This window comes from Lynx rufus, unplaced genomic scaffold, assembly GCF_022079265.1.
Source record: "Lynx rufus isolate CCGP_SWC_20201006 ecotype Redwood Valley unplaced genomic scaffold, mLynRuf1.p SCAF_13, whole genome shotgun sequence".
Classification (NCBI taxonomy): Eukaryota; Metazoa; Chordata; class Mammalia; order Carnivora; family Felidae; genus Lynx; species Lynx rufus.
The window spans coordinates 5674835-5690594 of NW_025814827.1; positions in this window are offsets into that span (position 1 = coordinate 5674835).

The window sequence follows — 15760 nt, forward strand, 5'->3', positions numbered from 1 at the left end:
GGCTTCAGCCTGAGCTATCTGAATTACTTGTCTAGACAGTTCCCATTTCCCTGGGTAATTAAGTGGCCCTCCTTCTCCCTGAGCAATGTTCACGGCTCACATAACACATCTTTCTCAGTCACGTACTTATCTCTCCCCCCCCCACTATTATTTTCAAATGACATTTTTGTACCCTTATACTTTCTATTTTATTTTGTGGTAGCAATGACTTTGCCATTTCCTATTTAGGAGAACAGCCCAACATAGGTTGTTAAAAGATCTAACTGGGCTATTGGTCAGCTAGCTCAGCTGAGTTAGAGGGGGCTGGCTGGAGCAAAATGGGGTTATCTCGTCAAGTCTTACAGTGTAATTCTGGTCCTGTTTCCATGGGGAGTGTATTTGGGGAGTGCTTTCTGACACCTGTTACAGACAACTCGAGTTAACATTCCAACACTGAGTCCGGGCTTTTCTCTAGGCACGAGGGATACGGAGACCAAAGATGTGATGTCTGCCTTCATGGGCTTTGCGGTCTAGAGGGAAGTAGATGAAGTCCGCAATGACAATTCATTGAGGTAAGTGCTGGGAACTGCATGACTCTTCCCCACTTCTCCTCATCCCCTACCTTTCAAACTTCAGGACAAAGGAGGGAGCAGTGAGTGTCCCCAGCTGAGAAGACCTCAGAGGGAGACCTGAATGTGGCTGGAGGAAAGCACACAGCTGAGTATAGGTTTCTGATACGCACTTCTGAAGAACCTTGTTTTCTGCCATAGAGTCCCCTGAAACTTGTAGCTTATGGAAAAACTAAGGACCAACCACTAAAACCTATGCAACTCTGTGACCAAAAGTCAGCAAAACCAATAAGCATTCCCGGGATGTAATTTAACCCCTGAGTGGGAAGCTCAGAGTTCTGGAGTCTGCCTCAGGGGATATTAAAAACCTACAAAGACCGGAGAGGGGCAGTGCTGGCTTGTGGGTGTTGAGGCAAGATGGGGAAGCAGAGCTCTGAGCCACAGTGCGGCCATTCGAGGGCACAGAAGGTGCACTTCTTGGGGAGGGGTCCTAAACCCATTTTTAATTTGCTAAAAATAGGCCTCAAAAACCTCCTGCCAATGCAGCATTCTATGGAAGGATTTGAGTTTTTTGGTTTTTGTTTTTCGTTTTAAATACATTTTGGTCCTGTGGAAATTTATAAATCCGCTTCCATTATCCCACATCCTCCCGCCTTGGAAAAGTCATAGATGGATCGATTTAACTTCCATGGTGTATTGACATCATTCCTCCTGTTACGAGTCGTGTGTGAACTGACCAAGGTCACAACAACATGACTGCTGAGTGTAGAGCACAACCCCCCAGGGAACTGGCAGAGAGGTCTGGCCACGGCAGAGGTCTTGGGCCATTTCCGGTCAGGAAAGACAACCTGCTCTTCAAGCAACCGTAAGTAATGGAAATGGGAAAACTAAGAATGATGGGGATGATACCGTGGGACACTTATGTCCTACATGCAAGCTGAGGGTTTACTGTATTCCACTGTTTTGTGTGGATCACACAGATTTTTTTGTGACCTCGTCTTGACACTCTCGCATGGGATAGAAGGTCCAGCGTGTGGCCCTTGTGCCGGATGGGACCGCCGTCTGGACATAGCTAGGCTTGTCTGGCATGGGAGTTACTGAATACAGGCATCCCATCAAGACACACTTGTTCATGGAAACACATGGGGAAATGAGAGAGAGGGAATCGGGACAACCAGTGCTTAACCTGGGCAGGGGGTGGGGGGAGGTGCCGAACAGGTTGCTCATCCCGATGGGTAACGCTCCGTCCTAAGCTGACACGGTGAATGATCTGGCCTACAGCAGGAAAAACAAAACAAAACAAAACAAAACAAAACAAAACAAAACAAAACACAAGCCCAAATCCTGCTTGAAAAAGAGATTTGACTCCCAAGATCTAAACCAGCAAAAGTGCAAATGGGAGGTAAGGAATAAAATGGATGGCTACTAACTAGACCATAAACCTGAAGCGGGGACCAATTCCTGACACTGAGCAGAGAAGATACACGATACATTCTTTTGAGTGAAAGAAAATATTCAATAGGACATTGCGGGCAGGAGCCACATTTAGAAGACAGAGTCATGCTTTCTTTGTCCCCCCTCAAAAACAAACACACAAAAACCGTTCGACCAACTTAACTTTTTGTGAAGATGAATTTCAGATTTCTTTGTTGTTTGTCTCTCTGAACATAACGGTTCTGTTTATACAAAGAAAATCACAGGCCCACATTGGAGCCCTATGGACGGTCCTCCTCGGACCTCATCATTAAGCCCAAGCTGATCGTTATTAATCACTTTGGGGCTGCCAGAGGCTTCCTGCCCTTTCCAAATTGCAGTACTTTCCTTCTGTAAGATCAGATAACTGTGTTATTTGGCTGGTCATTAAAATTTGCCTTACCTATTTGAAACATATTTTTTCCATCTATGTTTCTGTTCCCATACAAACTCGAAGAACCACTTAAATTTCCTCTGCTTTTGCAAAATTTTATTTTAAAGTTGGAAAGTTTTGATTTTTAAGCTTTTGCTTTTGAGCACTACTTTTCCATTTTTGCATTTGCTATTTTAATCACAAACGTTGCCCCTGTTTGATTTGGCTGTCGACTCCTGGCTGACATTTTTCTCTCATCTTTCTCTTTTTCTATATCTACTCTTGCATTTCTGCTCTTCGGTTTCCTTCCCCAAACCCTAAGAATATCTTTTCTAAGTGTATGTCTGTTTCATTTGCTCCCTGTCACAATGTTTAAACAGATACTCAACAAACCGCCAGAAAAGGACAGATTGTTGCTAGCAAAGCAAAAGAGAATAATCACGAAAATGGCATCTCAGTTCAATGGCAGAAGAGGGTTTTGAGGATGTCTGGAAGGAGCTGCCATACCACTTAACGTGAGCCTGGAAGGATGGGAGATTGTCCATAAGGATGGGAATGTGTTGGGGTAAAGGCAAGAACTGTGGTAAAAAACCAAAAACAATAACAAAAAACAAAAGACGAATCAAGATTAATATCTCCAGGGCACCTGGGTGGCTCAGTCGGTTAAGCATCTGACTCTTGATTTTGGCTCAGGTTGTGATCATACGGTTTGTGAGTTTGAGCCCTGCATCAGGCTCTGCGCTGACAGCTCAGAGCCTGGGGCCTGCTTCAGATTCTGTGTCTCCCTCTCTCTTTGCCCCTACCCTACTCGCACTCCATCTCTCTCTCAAAAATGAATAAATATTAAAAAATTAAAAACAAAGATTATTTGTGTGTCATGTGTTTCCCCAATAGAATGTGACGAGAGGGGCACTTAACCTTTGTGGCAGTCTTCCCCAAAACCTGGAACCCCACTTTAACCATGAAAAAAATCTCAGACAAACCCATTTTGAGGGACATTCTTCAACATACTGAATCATATTCCTCAAAACTGTCAAGGGCATGAAAACCAGAAAAGACAGAGAAAATGTCACGGGACAGAGGAGGCTAAGGGGCCTGGGAGTCTGGTGCGATGTGGGATGCTGGAGTGGATCCTGGAACAGAAAAAGGGCAGTAATGGAAAAACTGGTGATCCAAATAAAGTGTAGAGTTTAGGTAACAGTGACGTACCAACATTGGCGTCTTAGTGTTGACAAATGTACCTTGGCAATGGGTCATGCAAGGTGTTAACATCAGGCAAAAGTCAAAATGCCTCAGCCATACACAGGCCCTCTCTGTACTGTTACTACAATTTTTCTGTAAAGTCTACAATTTGTCCAAAGAAGAACTTTATTTAAAAACGCAATCCAGGGGGCGCCTGGGTGGCGCAGTCGGTTAAGCGTCCGACTTCAGCCAGGTCACGATCTCGCGGTCCGGGAGTTCGAGCCCCGCGTCAGGCTCTGGGCTGATGGCTCGGAGCCTGGAGCCTGTTTCCGATTCTGTGTCTCCCTCTCTCTCTGCCCCTCCCCCGTTCATGCTCTGTCTCTCTCTGTCCCAAAAATAAATAAACGTTGAAAAAAAAAATTAAAAAAAAAAAAAAAACGCAATCCAAACAATAGGCTCTTCTCAAGCTCCTTGCACTTGGGTTTGAACCACTGGCTCCATTTTTTATCTCTTCTTTTCTCCATCTTCTATGATTAATTGCGTACTTTGTGAGATGGTTGTGACGTTACTGTTTATGCTGCCAAGATTGGTTCTTCTGAGGTCACCTGACTTAATTAAGAAGTCTTTTCATCTTTCATCAAATCCTCCGCGTAAGTCACTGGCAGTGACAGCCCTCACCTTCAGTTGTCTCAGCTTCCGTAACCCTGCATGCCTACATTCATTCAGTCCCTCGTGCATTCATTTAGCACACACACACTGAGAGCCTTACATTAGGTAGGGCCCTGAGTGACCCTCGGGATATGCTGGTGGCTTCGAGTCCAGCCCTCAAGTCATCAAGATAAAAAAAGGTGAAGTTCTTCACGACCTGGTCATCGTGAAACAAGGGCATGTCCCAGGGGCCTTGCTGAATCTGAAATGCGGGATTTGCTCCGCTGTTTGCTGTTTGGAAAGCCTTCACTTTCCACTCCATTTCCCACCATTCTTTCCCGCCTCTCTCTTCCCTCCCTAAGCCAAGACCATGCTTTATGCCCCCTAAAATCATAACTTACTGAGTCACTGGATTCCATAGGCTGTCTGCATGACGAGTGCCAGTATGAACTGGTTTTTCACGGTCACTTGCGTGAGGAAATCACAGAACAATGACTCCATTTTCCTGCTTTGTGCATGATTTTCCTCTATTGAAAAAGATAGGAGGGCTGGGTCTAGATTCTGTGCTTCTCTCAGCTTTACGGTGCCATCTGTCCCTCAAAACTCTCAGTGCACGGCCTAAGAGCAAATTAATAGGCCATGACCCTGGAGGGTGGCATCCTGGGGGAGGGAAGGCTAGAGGGCAGTAGAGAGAGTTCCCTCCCCCCCCCCCCCCCCCCCCCCGCGCCTCCCGCAAAAAGGCACCACAGTCAGGGAGATTCAGCAGTGCCTCAGGTGTGTGGAAGACAGCGTGGCTCTGAGCTGGGGCCCAGGCAGGCTGATGGAGTTCTGCTGGCTCAAGGCCTTCCCAGCCTAAATGGGAGGTCTGCCTCATTTTCACGTAGGGACCAAACTCCTAACGGGTGGGCTCGCAATCCCATGGCAGGACAGCTCCACAGAGAGGCCAGGTCGTGAGGCCTTAGCCAAGGGGTCCTGGGGAGAATAGGAAAGAGTGGTGTATACCGTTGTCAGGGTGGAAATGCTCCCCTTAGGTCCTTGCTGTGGTCTAGAGAGCCCTGAGCCGACTCTCGTCTACACTCCCCACCCTGGCCTCATCTCCAACCACACTCCCAGCATTTGTTATGCTTCAGCAACACCTGTTTTCGATTCCTCAAACATGCTGGGATATTTCCTGCTGCCTTTGCATGTGCTGTTCCCACTGCCTGGAACAGTCTACCTAACAGACCTTCACAAGGTCTCGTGTTAAAGCTCACCTCACACATGTCCTCCTCGGAGAGGGCTTCTCCCCTACCAGTCACAATTACCCTCCGGTACTATCACACGAACCTATTTCAGTGGTTCCCAAACTGTCCTGGCTTTTTGGCATTCTTAACAGGCTGGTAAGTTTTTCATGGCGAACCTAGACCAAAAGAAATATCTGATAGTTTCGTTTATGGAGTAGTTAGGTCCAAACAACGTAATACAACAGTTTTCACAGACTCTGAACAGATACTGTGTTTTGCTAAAGGATGAAGATTTCCTATGGTACCCTTTGAGATTACCGCAGTACCCCAGGTACTGTGTGCCTTAGCACACAGTTTGGGAAGCATGGCCCTATTTTCTCTGCCTCATGGCATTTTTCTCTATCTGAACAACCATCTAACTTGCTCACTGGATTTTTACCTGCTTTTCTCTACTAGGAGGTGAGCAAAAGCAGGTATCTTGCCTGTCTTGTTCATCTACATATCCATAAAACTAGGGATGTAGCAGACACTTGTTAAGTATTGTCTGGGTGACTACGGAACGGAATGGGAGCTCAGGGAAAGCTTCCCAGCGAAGGGGACGTGTGACCTGAGCTTGAGTCAGGACAGAGAGTGAACCAGGTGAGAGGTGGGTGCAGACAGCGGGATGTGGAGACATCGTGAGCCTGACGCCTCTAGGCGCTTTGCAGATTCTGAGGCACTGGCTGTGCAGCCTGCGGATAGCGGGGGAGCCAGATCATAAAACTCCTGGTGGGCTGACCTTCCGAATCTGCATGTGACCCTGCATGATGAGCCACTGAAGGGTGTCATGCAGAGGGAGAGCATGAGAGCAGGTTGTTCTGAGATCTCCCTAGCAAGGATGGGGATGGCAGACTGGAGTGAGCAAGAGATAAGAAAACCAGTCAGGAGGCCACTGGGACGCCTCCAAAGTGAAGAGAAGCAGCGTTCAACTGCAGAGGGCGGTGAAGTAGAAAAGAGAGAGTGCAGAAGGAGGCCTTAAGAAGTCAGAAGCCACAGGGCTTTGGGAGTCACTGGATGAATCCCATGGATGGAATTACAGGATACAATGGTAGGACCAGACGGGGCTTCCTGGCTGGTGTCTCAGGGGGATGACTGTACCATTCACCCAGGGAACTCCACAGGAGGAACAGCGTTAGGGGAGATGAGCCAATCATGCGTGAGTTTGAAATGGCTGTGGGACATACAGGCGAAGCTGGTCAGTGGACCGCTGGGTATGTAGGTTTCATGCACACAAGGGAGGTCTGGGGTCAGCATCCCTAAAAGTCAATGAGACCTGGGCTAGCTCTGCAGATTCTCCTTTGCTCTCTGGGGGCGGGCATCCTGGTGGCTACAGAGTTTGAGCTGCGTGCTTAAAAGAGCCAGGCAGAAGAAATCAGGTGGGGGTAGACCTCTCCTGCCTGCATGAGCTCAGGGCTTCCTACTTTACCAATTTCCAGACCCCATCTGCCTGGTGTCTGCAGGGATCACTCTGAGGGCTGAGACAGGATTCTCATAGAAGATGGTACTGGGGCATAACTTGTGGGCTGCCTGCATGAAGTTTAACTTGGATCAGAGGCTGAATTCTTACAGAAAATGCTGGTACTGTCTTACTCCATTTGAACTTGGGTTTGAGATGAACCAGTGAACTCAGTGACATTTCCCTAGTCGGAGACCTCCCACATCCTCATCTATGTAACGTGGGCGGGGTCCCCAAAGCAGCAAACCTCAGAGCAGAGGAAGATATCCCCGGTGCGTGTGAGTTTTACACAAGGCTTTTAAAGGCTGGCCTTCCCCCGTGCCTGCAGGTTTTACTTAGGGCAAGTCTGGGCCTGAAGAAGTCTCCAGCTGATAAAGCCACATGACTCCTTAGGACCAGAGCTAGTCACTCCCCGGATTGTTGCCATTGGAGCCACAGGGGGAGATGCCGGAAGTAGCCGGGCTCAGGAGTCCGGGCTCAGATGCTGAGACGCAGAGAGCGCCTATATATGGCCCTGAGGTGGAACTTAATTACTGCACCATAAGCTGGGGCTGAGGAAGCAGAGAGGGCAGCATGCTACATTTAGCACATGGGACCAGGAAGATAAACGTGAGTCAGACCTTTACATAAATGGTGATGGTGGTCAAGTCAAGCCATGGGTCTTGAGCAGACGCTGCTATCTGCCTACACAATAACCTCTCTTGTCTTCTTCCTTCCCAACAGTGCACTACACTGGTCTTGCTGGTGCAGATCAGTATGTCTAGCCAAAAATCTACATTTCCCAGCCTCCCTTGCAGCTTGAGCCAATGACATATAAGTGAACATTGCTAAGTGGGGCTTCTGGGAAAGATCTCTACGTAAGAACACACTTCTGGCAGCTACATTTTGCCCTTTCTCTTCTTCCCAGTGGGGACGCAGATGCAGGGCTATAGAGGGACAGCTGCCTTGTGGTCACATGACACCAGTATGAGGACAAAGCTCACAGTAACTTGCATAGTGGTAAAAAAGAAAGGCACAAGGAACGCACCCTATTTCCTTTGTAGTGAAAGCCAGTCCTTAGCTGTGGTTGGCTCAGCTGTAACCACACAAGCTACCTGAAATCACCTGTTTGGAGCGGGGAAACGATGTCACCTGATGCCCGTAGATGCCACCGCAGGTGAGAAATGTTAGAACCTTCTTCAGTCTGGGGCGTCTGGGTGGCGATGTCTGTTAAGCGTCCAACTCATGGTCTCAGTTCAGGTCAAGGTCTCATGGTTGGTGAGTCTGAGACCCACTTTGGGCTCTGCGCTGACCATGCGGGGCCTGCTTGGGATTCTGTCTCTTTTCTCTGCCCCTTCCCTGCTTGTGCTCTCTCTTTCTCTCTCAAAATAAATAAATTAAAAAAAAAAAAAAAAAGAACTTCAGCCTGTGCCACAACTTTATGATATCTTCCCAAGGAAAGGACTCCATGTGAAGGCAGAAGCCAGGGCCCTCCACAAACCTGACATGCTCTCACTGATGCCCGAACAGTAGAACCTACCAGAAACCTGATTCTTGGCTTTGTTTTGATTTTTAGCAGCACTTGAATAGCACCCTTATTGAAAGACTCTCCCCCAGCATGCTGGGGTTTTGTTCACATCTCTTGTAGTTTTTGGTACCCTGTGCTTTTCTGAGTTCGAGGCTCAAACTCACGAGCCATGAGATCATGACCTTAACCGACTGAGCCACCCAGGTGCCCCCTACCCTCTTTCTATCTAAAGATGGACAGTAACTGGAAATTATCTTCTGTAAAACATCTTGCCACTATTCAATATAAAATGTATATAACAGGGGTGCCTGGTGGCTCAGACGGGTGAGCGTCCAGCTTCAGCTCAGGTCATGATCTCGCGGTCTGTGAGTTCGAGCCCCATGTCGGGCTCTGTGCTGACAGCTCGGAGCCTAAAGTCTGCTTTGGATTCTGTGTCTCCCTCTCTCTGCCCCTCCCCTGTTCACGTTCTCTCTCTCTCTCTCAAAAAAAAAATAATCATAATAAACATTAAAAACAATTAAAATGTATAGAACATATATTCTGAGCCAATCTACTATTTTTCAAGTCAACTGTTTAGGCTCTTATGTTTTACTCTCCAATGTTTTAATCATATTTGTCCTCTCCGACCCTCTCTCAAAGTTCCCTTCATTTCTCTATGAAGAGAGAAAACTTGTGAAGCATAAAATTGTTCAGTCATCCTCCATACTTGCTTTTGGATGAGATAGTGTGTTCTTGTCCATCTGTGATCCGTGATGACCTCAAATTGTTTTCCGCCATAGAAATTCACAAAGAAGCCCATCCTATTATTTTCGTTCATTTCCCCACCCAAATTTTCATGAACTTCCGTACTCCTAGTTAATTTCGATAGCACGTAGGAAGTGTTGACATGTGTTTTTAAATGCCTTCTGGACTTGACCTGTGTTATATGCAAGCACCTCTGAACATCTACAGTACTAAATGCACAGACTTGCCCTATGTACTGTTCCTTTCAGTAATTACATCAACTCTAACGATCGCGCTATTTATCCCTGTACAATGGGGCTCTAATTAAGGTCCAGTTCCCACAAACGTTCTGGAATTTTATGAAAATATTTCTCTATGAGATCAGTATCGTGGATTAGTTCTACTTTATTCCTAAAATCAATCAATGTCAAAGGCCTCATTCTCAGTTTTATATTTAAACATGTTCCACATTCCTGGGCAGATCTCAAACACAGTTAAATAGGTGTGTTCTCTGCATGATTTGTTCCTTCTTTGGTGGCAGAAATTATGTAACAAGAACTAAACAGAGGCTGCGGCAGAGATGGGAAGGCAAGCCACAAAGAGGACTCAATGACACCAAAACAAAAACGCTCCAGGAGGTTCACAAAGTGTCACAATGGGAAGGGTCATTTGCCTCTTAAATTCAAATCTGCCTTCAACAATCAGCTATTCAAAGCACACTCACAAGATTTAGTGAATTAAGCCACTGGATACTGGATTGTTGCATCAGCTCAGCCATGAAATACCCTTGCCATGTTGAAATACCCTAATCTGTGGATGGCTAACAATGACCTTGGCATTCCCTTGGCCCTGGTATGAAGGCAGCCAACAGCTTACATTGGCAGAGATGGAAAATACCAGCCTGGAAGAGAGAAGAGGAGAGAGGGGGAAGAATGATGATAGTAGAACACAGGCTTGGAAGCCAGGCAAGTCCGCTTTGGGCAAACCCAGACTCCGTCACGTACTAGCAGCATGGCCTTTAGGAACGGAAGTTAATCAGTGTGAGTCCCAGTTTCTTTCTTTGCCAAATAAGGAAACCAAATTAGTTGTATGGAATAATCAAAATAGAAAGTTTCTGGTACACTGAAAGTGCCAAATATATGTGTTCCTTGCTTGCTTTCTCTCTCCTATCTCCTCAGAGAAAGAGAGAGAGAGGAAGAGAGGAAGGAAGGAAGGAAGGAAGAAAGGAAGGAAGGAAGGAAGGAAGGCAGGCAGGAAGGCAGGAAGGAGGAAGGGGAAGAAAGTTAAGAAAAAGAAAAGAAGGAATAACCCACAGCTTTGGTGATTTTTTTCATACCCTTTCATCACTGCCAACAATCTTATCATTATATATGAAGAATTGTGCTAGTCACCTAAGACATATAAACCTAGTCCTCAAATTGCTTAGAAAATAAATAAATGGGAAATATCATACATGGTATCCTATGTGACATAGCAACAATACAAAACAAAACAAAACATCAGGGACAGTATGTACTTCAAAAACTCAGTGTCAGAGAGACCACTGCTCCATGGAAAGAGCAAAGGAAGAAGGCTTCCTCCTGGGACTTGAGGGAAGAACTGAACCTAGTAGAGACACAGGCGGGCTTCCAAGCACAGAGGATAGTGTGAGGCAAAACTGCAAAGAGCAGACAGCAACTCTGGGCATCAGGAACTGTATTGATTAGACCCGGGTGAAGGGTTTGTGTCTGCAAATAATGAGAAGCAAGGTGGAAAAGGTAGGACCTGTTTGATCAACGCCAACCTACAGCACTTTGTCTGCCATCGGTTCAATACTCATGAATGTTTTTGAGCTTGGTAATGAGAGGGCCAAAGTCATGTCATGAGATTAACCTGGCTGCTGTGTACAGATCAATGGAGAAAGTAGGAGCCAGGGGAGAGGGAGCACTCATGGTGGCCACTGCCGTGTCTAGGAAGCAGTGATGACGCATGGAAGGGGGAGGGGGATGTCTGTGGTCATGGGAGTGAGAGGAAGAAAGGATTCTAGAGAGATCCTAAGGAACAAGAGCATTCGGAGAGGCAGCCATGGGATTGAGAGAGAGAGAGAGAGAGAGAGAGACTCCCTGGTTCCCAAGTAGAAAATACTGATCCCCCAACTACTTATCAGTAAGATATTATCAACCTACAAGTACAACTGGGGTGAAAAAAAATTAAAATAGTCTAAAATATATTTAAGGCACTGTTCACATCAGGAATTCTGTGCGTCTCAACTTGCAGTGGGCCCTAAAATGCTGGCTTTTTAATTAGGTGAGAAATAATCAGCTTTCTCAAGAAGAGTGTGTGGTTCTCCTCTTAAAGCATGATAAATTACAATACTATGTGGATTATTCCCATGGATTCTTTCTGCTTAGAGAGTGTTACAAAACTTAATATTGTTTTCAGTAATATAATCCACCAGCAGAATTTCTATCTATTAAAAGCTACTTAATTATGAAATTTGAGGGAGTATTAGATTTCTATCACCAACTCACGTTGGTTTCATGCCATCCCCAGTTAGGATAAGCACCCACGTCATTATAAAATCAACCTAAAACCCACTCTACCCTTGTAAAGAACTCTGTTTCTTTTAAATATAATTTAAACCCAACTATGTTTAACTCCTCACTTTGAAATTTCCACTGGTGGATACAGACATTCTATCCACCAAGTATAATGAGTTGATGATCCTGAAGCAATAGTCTACTTCTTTAGCACGTCAAAACATTTTTTTTTTTTTTTTGGCTAATGGCATTAAAAACCCATTATGCCTATTTAACAAATGAGGAATCTAGACAGCCCCACAGTGATATTCAAAGACTGAAAAACATATGCTGATAAACAGAAAGAAAATACTTGCAACAGACTGCAGTAGCCTGAACACCTTACAACCCAGTGAGACCCGTAATGCTCTTCCCTGGGCAATCTCAGTCCAAAGAGATTACTCTTGATCTCTGGAGACAGGACTCCTTGAACAAAGGAGCAATGTAGTATGCCTCGTAAAATGAATTGAAATACGTATTTTAATATGTTATCTATATTTATATACATAATTTCATGCACATATAAGCCTTCATACACAGGGCCATACTCCCTTTCTCTTCTTCTTAACAAAGAGGATGCTGAAAAACACTTAAACTTGTATAACTGCATCCTTTCAGAAAGATACCATTTCAGATGCAACACCTTCAGAACCTGTAAAACATGATTCCTTTTGCAAAATACTCTTTGGGGGTTAGAGGGCAATGGTAATGCAAAGGCTGAAGTAGGCCCAGTGTTCACGTATTTCCTTCTCTCTGTTTGGTAAGTAATTCATCACCCTGAGCAGGGCACACAGCTTGCAGCAAATGCTCCAGGAGTGGTTTCTCTCATTTGTAGCTGCCACATCCCAGGGGGAAAGGGCTGAGGGCCATAGCACAGTCTTTTCCTTTCTCCAGTATTGCTTGTGACAGACACTCTGAATCACGAACCTATATTTATCCTCTCATTTTGCCTTAGGACAGAACCCCAGTTTTCTTTTATGCATCAACTAAATGACTACAGTTTCTACCCTCTGTAGGGGTGTTGCTAGGGGTGTCCAACGAGATGTCAGTGGAGTTTGTAGGGTGAGTTTCTGGGAGTATTCCTTAAGAGAAGCACTAGTATACTCTTTTCTTTCTCCCCTTCCTTCATCCTGCTGCCTGGCATGTATTTCTGTCAACAGGAGCTCCAGCAGCCACCTTGGACCCTGAGGCAGCCCAGATAGAAAGCTACATGCAGAAGGTGATAGAACAAAAAGAGGAACTTAGGCTCCTCGCTGCCTACATCCAGACTGCCTTGCAGTGAAGGAAAAAGAAAACCATCTTTGGGACTACACCATGGTTCTTCTGGGTCTTCTGTTCAGGCAGCTGACAGCTGATTCTAATCCTAATTAATACAATACTTCATCCCAACACCTTTCTATCATACACCAAGTCGATTTTTAATACGAAAGACTGATTTTTTTTCATACCAGAGGCAAAACTTGTGTTCAGGAATCCTTACACATCCCTAAATTAGTTCAGCGAAACCAACAAAAATCTCAGATTCACCCAGGACAAGTGATGTTCTATACTGATCTGTAACTGAAGAATCCAAAAGATGGTAGTTAGCTACAAAGCCATCCCTCCTCCAAGGGAGAAGCCTCTGCTCCAAGTCAGGCAAGCCCCTAGCTTACAGTACAGGGAAGAGATGAGCGTGAATCCCAGTCACCCCTCTTGAGGATACAAGGACGAGGCTCTGTTCTGCCTCCTTCCAGAGCCCGAATCTCTAATCAGCCCCTCTGGTGACTCTACCACAGTCTTAAACAAGATGCACATTCTTTTTCTGAAGTGAAGCCTCATGAAAAAACTGAGAAATGAGATGGATTGGGTCCTTGGGAGAGTCGCTGGGGGCAGTGAGATGTATCTGTAAAATAAGGCATCAGGCTTTCTCCTCTATAGCCCACGTGAGAGGTTTCTAAACCCAAGTCCCCTTCAGTTGCAACGACAATCATGTTAACCCTCGTTTTAATCCTTTGCAACCTCTGCAGTCTCCAGGTTTCCCACACCAGCGGCTTGGGCATGTCCTGCTTGATTTGTTGGGTATCAGATCCCCTGGGCAAAGAAAAATGCTTCATTTTCTTCTATATCATATTTCTAACAAAGAGACACTGTACTTTCGAGTATTTTAGTTAGATTTAGGCTGTAACTTGGGAGGGACTGGATATTGGGGACCATCAGCTAACCACAATGGGACGTTCGGAATCCATTCCTCTATTGGGGCAGACATCTGCGCTGGGAGAGGCTGGCTAATGGGCTATCCTTGTCATTGGATCTTCATACTTGAGGGGAGGGCTGGAACTGCTCCAAGCAGTAGGAGGAGGGGTGCTCCATTTTAACATTCTCAAAAATAACCCAATGATTCAAGTATATGGCGAGTAAAGCGAAGTTGGGTTACCATTGGCAGTTGTCAACTTGAATGGTTAGCAGTTTCTACCTTTCGAGGGAACTATGACTTAGGTCACTCATACCATTTCTTCTCCCTCTTTCTGAAAAGCAATAAATTGTCTACATGTCCCAGGCCTCCCTCCTCTCACCCGTCATGGGCCTCAGCCAGGTCAGCTGTATCAATACTTTGGAAGGTGCGTGGACCATTAAGTGGGGATTGAGTGGAGGTCTTTCTACCAGCACTTCATCAGAGCACATAAATCGCTTCCTAGGCCCTGAAAGGGAAACATATGCCAAAAAGATGTCGATTTACAAAATGTTTTCATATCTTTAGGGTATTTTATTTCTCCTGCTTCTTCTGACATAAATAGCACATAACCCTGACCCCAGGATTTTTTAATAACCAGCTGTGAAATTTCACTAGCACTGGCATAAAATCAAGAACTGAAAATAATTCATCCCAATGTATGGGGGCTTCTGTCCTCCTCTGATGGGGCTTTGATTTGGTAATGGTTTATAAAGCCACTCTTCTTCCTGAGCTGAAACAGAACTTAAAAGAAAAATATTGAATTCGCTATGGGCAAGAATCCAGACAGTATTTCTTTTGGGGTCCATGGTGTGGTGGGGGAGGTGCAGGGGGTCAGAATATGGAAGAATAAAGAGGAAACTATGTAAAACACACTGAGGTTGCTTGAAAGGTTTTTAAAATAGTTAATTAACAATCGGTGTCCTGTTGGATTGGAGAGCTGTTTGTGCTTTGTGTTAGCCTTTGCAGTGAGACTCTGGGGCTGACCTTAAACTTGGGACCTCTGATGCATTTAGGTCACAAGGTTTCCCAGCTTGGAAGGTGAGGTTAGAAAGGAAAAGGTGGGACAGAGATGAGTCCAGTCCTTTCTTTTTTTATGTTGGCCTTCGTCTATTTTATTATAATTTAAAAAAATAAACAATGTCCTCCTAACAAGCTCAGTTTGCAAATAAAAACAGTAGGTGCAAATCGAAAAATCGTTCTCCCCAATTTTTTTTATTTATAAAGGTTCAGTTGTAATCTTCAAAGCCTCTCCATACTGCTAGGCATAATTTCCTTAAAAACGCCCTCACAGGGGCTCCTGGGTGGCTCAGATGGTTCAGCGTCAGACTCTTGACCTCTGCTCAGGTCACGTTCTCACAGTTCGTGGGATAGAGCCCCGTGGTGAGCTCTGCACTGATAGCATGGAGCCTGCTCGGGATTTTCTCTCTCCCTTCTCTCTGCCCCTCTCCTGTTCTCTCTCTCTCAAAATAAATAAAAAATCAACTTAAAAAAATTGCCCCTCAGTCTTTAATCAAATTAAAAGTTGGATTACATCTGGGTGTTTCATCACTGAGATGCCACCTGAAAGCAATGCTGTAAACTAGAAAGGTGTGGGTCAAGGGTGCTAGGTACAGCCATGCCCTTGCTCCTAGCACTTACAGCATTAGCCTTACGCTGTCAGCACAACACCAGCACTGGGGCCACACAGGGCTGAGTTCACACCCAGTGCAACTTCTGATGGGCCGTGCTGTACTCCTGGGCAAGGCAACCACTCTGGGCCTCCCTTCCCCCAGCTATAATGGTGGCAATAGCCCTTTCTTCACAAGGCAGACTTGATAC